This window comes from Lactuca serriola, chromosome 4, assembly GCF_051521515.1.
Source record: "Lactuca serriola cultivar US96UC23 chromosome 4, Lser_US96UC23_V15, whole genome shotgun sequence".
NCBI lineage: Eukaryota > Viridiplantae > Streptophyta > Magnoliopsida > Asterales > Asteraceae > Lactuca > Lactuca serriola.
Window position 1 is genome coordinate 290,019,877 of NC_136411.1, and position 6,691 is coordinate 290,026,567.

At 32.1% G+C, this 6,691-nt stretch overlaps 1 pseudogene; it reads left to right on the forward strand.

The window, feature by feature from the left end:
* Positions 1–612: 612 nt before the first annotated feature.
* On the forward strand, positions 613–3,294 carry LOC145099417 (protein CELLULOSE SYNTHASE INTERACTIVE 1-like; annotated as a pseudogene).
* The last annotated feature ends 3,397 nt before the right edge of the window (positions 3,295–6,691 follow it).

Below are 6,691 nucleotides of genomic sequence, written 5' to 3' on the forward strand. Positions count from 1 at the left end.
TGCACGTTACTCATATATGATTGTAAGGCCCATCAATTTTTGTGAGAATTATATAGAAATTTTTTATTGAGTTTTTCTGATTTTCATCGACTCCTCCAAATCAAATAGGATCAAAGTCTTTAAAGATTGTCTTCTAAACACGTTATAATTGTTCATATTCTTTCTAAGTTCATGTAAATGGATCATTGGTGGTTTTGTTAAAATAATTGTTATTTTAAATCATTTTTGTTTGTTGTTTATAAATTTTATTATAAAAATGATCGATTTTAACTTTTCAATACTCATTAGTGGTATCAGAGTCTCTTCTACATGTTTGAAAGATTTAACTTCTCAAAACTCATAATGGTATCAAAGTCTCTTTTACTTGTTAGAGATGTTTATCACCATGTTTGGTAACCGTTGGTTTCGGAAAATATGTTTGATATTTCTTTTGGAAAAGAAATTCTCAAATATATTTTCTTTGACAACTCGTAGTTTATAATTAATATATTTTTTTATGCAATCAATTTTTTTTTCATGCATTTGATTATATAAAGTTACCTTAGAAAAACAAAGTGTTTGTTTCAATTTATGATTAGTATTTTTATGCAATCAATTCTATCATGCTTTTTTATGTCCAACAATACCATCCAAGAATATGCTTCTAGTGAGACTCTTAGAGCTATAACCCATAAATTCTTACATCTACTTGGGCACATATATATCCTGTATTTGTTTCTTCCTTCCACAACATTATACCTTGAAAAATGTACTCAGTAGTAACAATGTGTCCAATACAAACCAATTTTTACTGCCATAATTGAGTAGATTTTTGAAATTATAATGTCTTAATAAGAAACAATTGAAAGTAAAATGCTATATCTGCATAGATTTTCTTTAGGTATAATTCCCTAATAAGAAAAAATTGGAAGTACAATGCTCTAATAGGAAGAAATGAAATATGATGATATAATACACAAATAGATGAAAATATGTTGTATTTTATGGCATTACACCGTAACTGGTATCCATATATTGGGCTATCCAAGGAATACCATGTTACTTCTAGTTATCTATGCATTGTTGCATCTCACTTCCATTTGTTTCTATTACTAGATTCTACTTTCAAAATGAAGAAAGTACAACTCATTATTAAAAAAGGATTAAATGATAGCAACAAACTTTTTTGATTTGTTTATTATAGCATCGTACTTTCATTTCTTTCGGTTACAACATTGTACATTCATTTTTTTAATAAGGCATCATACCTTAAAAAAATTACCAAAGTGTCGCATTGTGCTTTCAATCTTGTTCTTTATAATACAAAAGTTTATAACCCGTGGTTCCTACGATTACAAAATTAATGAAACTTTCATAGTAAAAACTTAAATATATTAATCTATTATTTTAAATAAATTATTAATTAAGAGATATTCTTTTAATTATATAAAATTATAATCATTGATTTAAATAAATACGTGAAATTATATCACCTTATAATTTGTATTAATTTTATTTTAATTTTTATTCTAATGTTATCAATTTAATGTAATTAGAGTGAAGAATTTGAAATTTGAAATGGAGAATCAATAGGTTGACAAATGGCGTGACATTAATTAGAAGTCCTAATAGGACAAAAAAAATGATAAAAGGAGAATAAAAATATTCTGTTATTAGAATCAGGAGATTTTATTTTGAAAAATATATCCAAAGTAGTTAAAAATGCTTTGTATTTTGATGACATTGCTATAACTAAGTAACATGCTATAACCAGAACAAATGAAAGTAAGAGGCTATAATATAGAAATAAGTGGAAATACACTTATATTTCTTGCATTTAACCCTAAGAAAAAAACCTGAAACTACAATGATGTAAAATATAGAAATGAAAGCAGGATACAACACACAAAAAAACAAAAACACCATGCTATATCTTGCATTTAACCTTTAATTTATCTCCTTCTGATGATCTTTCATCACTTATTTTAAATGGTTGTGCATCTGCAAATACAAAGCAATTTTCACAGCTATTACTTAGACTTCTTCAAAGTATAATATCATAATAAAATAGAAAGTTGGAAAGAGGATGCTATAATAAACAAACAAACGAAAGTATGTTTTGCACTGATCATTTATCTCATATTTTGAATGCCCATACAACTTCTATTGAAAAGGATTTATAGGCAACCGAGATAGTCTATGAGGAGTATTTAAAAGCCCTAAACGCACTTTTCGGAAACTTCCCATGTTTAAGATCCTTTGAACCCACGACATTAAGCTTCCCACATTTAATGACATCACTCAAAACCGACTTAGAAGCAACTCAAGAAGCTGCATTAGACACACTATTTCTTCTGAGGCTTGTGTGGTATGCATGCCCTATTGATGTCTCAATATCAAAATGAAATGTTGGTGCATATGCAATACCCTTAATGTAGTACTTGATCTAGTCGGGCTCACCCTGCTTTCAAGAAAAAGCCGAGTTTTTGTTTGTTAATTTTTACCGGAGACATGGATAGCCATAATTAAACACAATAATAATATGAATCAATCAGTGGGTAATCCGACTGTGTACTGCAAGGTTACACTTGGTAACACTCCTTCCAGGAAAACCAAGGTACATTTATATTTATTAAATTTAAACTATATATTTATTAAAATTCAAAAATAAGTTATTAATTTATTGTTGAATTTGTTTCTTTAGGCGGTTGCAACATGCTGTAATCCGAAGTGGGATGAGAACTTTATTTGGTCCTTTGAAAGTCTACCTAAAGGCTCGAAGCTACACATCTCATACAAAAATAAAAGCACGATGGGATAGGTATATAGGCTGTAGGAGCTTTACAATGAAATGTGTAGATGATTAGCCATCTAAAAAGGTGACACGTAGATTCACTCTACGACTCTCGTCTATGGAAAAGACGTGAATGCCCTCTTCGTTCTGATCTCGAAAATATCCCTAGACATTTTATCATCTTTCATATAGTATTTTGCTATGTAACAAATGTTTTACTATAATTTGATAGATTTTTCAAAGTACACTGTCTTAATAAGATAAAATTGAAGTACAATGCTACAATATAAAAAATGAAAGTCGAATGCTTAAATAACTCACTATAAAAGCCATTAAGTCAAAATAAACACATTATCGAGGATTTTATATTTTTTTGTGTAGAGTTCGTTTGGGAAGTAACAATATAGGTTCACTAAGTGGGGATGTAGGGGGTAGTGGCGGGTGACTATGCTTTGTTGCCCGAAAGCAAAAATGGTGCCTCGAGGAATCTTGAAATAGAATTTCAGTGGTCAAGCAAGTAACTTGTTTTTGAGCCTTTTTTGTGTATATATATATATATATATATATATTAAAAATGATGCTTTATATTGTAAATTTCAAAATATAGCCTCAAGAACAATTGTTTCTTGTAATTGTTGTGTTGTAATCTTATGATTTGAACTAGACTCGACTTGTGTTTGCGGTGCCTTTATGTTGTTTCTTGTAAGATGTGTGAATGCTAGTTTTGAAAGGTCAAGTATGTTCAATAGTCATATTAAAGTGATATTGTTAAATAACATATGATACTAATGGGTCACACTAACAACAACTTGATTCAATTGATTATTTATTAGAAATTTATTTTAATAAATATTCTATAACACCGTAAATTTGGAAAGGTGGTTTTTTCCTTCTTGACTACAATCAGGCCGTTGGACATATCGTATTCAAGATCAAACAAACCAAACCGAACATTGGAGCGAGTAACCTTCGATCCTACACATCACACATGATCCTCATTAGTTCAGGATCGTTTTCAGTTATAAATCATTATAGGCAAAATAAGAATTATTACTAGTACCCATTGAAGCTGTGGTGGAAGAACCTTCTTGGAGACTGGAGCAATCAAATTTGAAAGACCTATAGAAACAACGACTAACTTCTCTGTCTTCTCTTCGGTGTCCTCGGCAATGAGAATGCGCTATTTAAAATTAAAAGCTGAAAAATATCAAACAAAATAATGAAATGTGAATTCCAAGATCCTCGGTACAAGGATATATTATTCCTACCCTTTTTAACCCGGGTCTTTGGTAGGGAATCCCTACCAAAGATAGACTCACGTCTCACAAAAAAATATTTTTCCTTCCAAGCTCCATCGTTGTGTTTAGTTTTTAGAATGAGAGGGGACTTGTGGGATTTGAGTCTGAGAAGAAAACAAGAACTTCCAAAGGTATTAAGATCATACACATGAGCCAACTCGGCTAAACCTATGTTTGGGTCTTGGGACTGGTTCAATCTGTCGATCCAAAACAAGATTCTCCAAACAGTAGGCATGGCTTGGATGTAGGAGATTTTAATAACCTCAAAGAACTTGGAGATGATTTCAGTAAAGGAGTACTTCAAACCTAAAGAAAATGGGTATTTGGGGAAGCAGACCCAAGAGGAGGAAATGAAATCAGGTTGATACTTCAGGTTGAAAGGTTTGAAAACAACATTATCGGAAAAAGTGTCGGCCGATTTCAGTGACTCGATATCATCCTCATCAAGAGAGCAGATCTTGTCATAAGACCGGATATTTTGATCGGTAAAGTCATCCTTAGGAGGAGCGAGAATGTCCTTATGCGAAAGGGTTATTTTCTTGCCCATGGTCATAGAAAAGAAAACTAAGGACAAAGAGTGAGAAGTGTACATTCGAAGATGACTGGGAAACCCTTAGATGAAAGCTAAAAGATTCGGGGAAGAATATCTCTAATAGATTTCCTCTATTTATGTTGGTGGCAGGGAAGAGAGAAAGGTCGATTTGACCAGTTAGTGATGGTTATTGAACGGATAAATCCTATTCATTAGGGTTTAAAATTCAACTCCCTTGTCACTTTTATTTTTCAAAATTATCCCTTTAAATATTTGCAAACTAACTTAAAAATAATTCATAAGAATAATTTGGGGGCAATTGTTAAGGCCAGGATCCCGAAATTACATTTAGGATCCTCAAACCTAAGGATCCTAAGACATACTTCAGGATCCTGATTATTATCATTTATTTTACTAATATATATAACGGTTATATGCTTTTTTTTATTTATTTTTCTCACATGTGCAGAAATAGTTATCTAAAGACTTACTCTCAGCGAAGAATCATCTTGACCATGCAAAAGACCCAGAACGCCAAGTCAAATAATGTCTATAAGCTGATCTCGAAGGATCCAAGAATTATTAGACTATAAATAACACATGTATTCATCAAACTATGACCACAATTACTTAGCTTATACATAATACTTGTACTTACATCTACATTCATTTCTGTAATCAACTTCTTCAATCAATAAAATCATCAAGGCAGGTGATCATCATTACCTCCCAAGGTTTTATGTCGAAGATCCTAACAAGGATCAAGGGCTTTCCTTGTAAATCACTTGTGTCACTCTGATCTTCATTTTTTTACTTGTTTTATTTTGAACATCACAACCTCTCATGCAGCTTGGTTGAATACTGATTGTTCATTTTTTTGACCAAAAAAAGTTGCAGCAACATTTCTAATAACTGGAATCAAATCTACATGATATGGTCCAGATTAAAAAGATCTCCAAAGGTCTTCATCGATAGCATTAAGATAATACTCCATACGATCCGCCCATTGATCGTAGTACTCAGGAATCAACATTGGAACCTTGGTTGCAGATCCAAGCAAGTTTGTGAAATTCATCATTTTGTTAACATTAAGATTTTCCATCAAATTGAGTGAAATGAGGAATTTGTTAATGAGAAATGAATTAGATGCATGATTAACTGACAAAAACTGACGCATAATCGATTAAATGAACAATTACGTTTCTATCTTGCGGAAATATTGAATTGGAAGATCGACTCAATAAGATAAAAATGTGAAAGGATTATTCAGTCGATGTAATGATTCTTGATTTAGTACAAATTGATAAGTTGTTTAGAATTGAGTTTTAGTCGATCCATTAAGAAAACAGAGTAAGAATAGTTTGATCTAAGTAAGATCTGGTTTCACCACATTTATTCCGGAAAAACAGAAAGAATTTTAGTATAGTGAAAGGCTAATACGGAATTTAATTTACCCTCTAGGTACCTATCCTATTTATAGGGTACTCACAAATTCAAAAAAATACTAGTACTATACATAACAATATGAAACTTACAGATGCCTAGTAAATTCATTAATATAACGAAGTCATGTGGACCTTCGCTATTTACAGACGCTTCGCCTAAAGACAACCACCAAATTGAATTTTCACAAATAATATTAACATAACAAGGTGGATGAGCAACTAAACTATATGGAGAGACCCATGAAGATTTTTGACAAGAAGACCAAGATCTTATGCAACAAGGTAGTTGAGTTGGTAAGGGTGCAATGGTAGCACCGACAGGGTTACGAGTGGACATGGGAACCCAAGGAGGAGATGAAGGAGCGTTATCCCCAAGTTATTTACAACACCATACTTCAACGACGAAGTCTAATTCAAGTGGGGGAGAGTTATAACTACCATTTTAGGTATGAGTCGATTTATTATACTTTAAGTTTTCAGTCTTATATGGCCACGACATGGTGGAGCTTCACCACGGCATGGCGATGTTTTCATGATCACAACATTTAATGACGTGCCGTGGCCATAAATGCAACAACGTGGCGGCTGATTTTGTAGAAAACCATAATCCTTGGGCTGTGGGCCCTATTTAAAGGACATTATG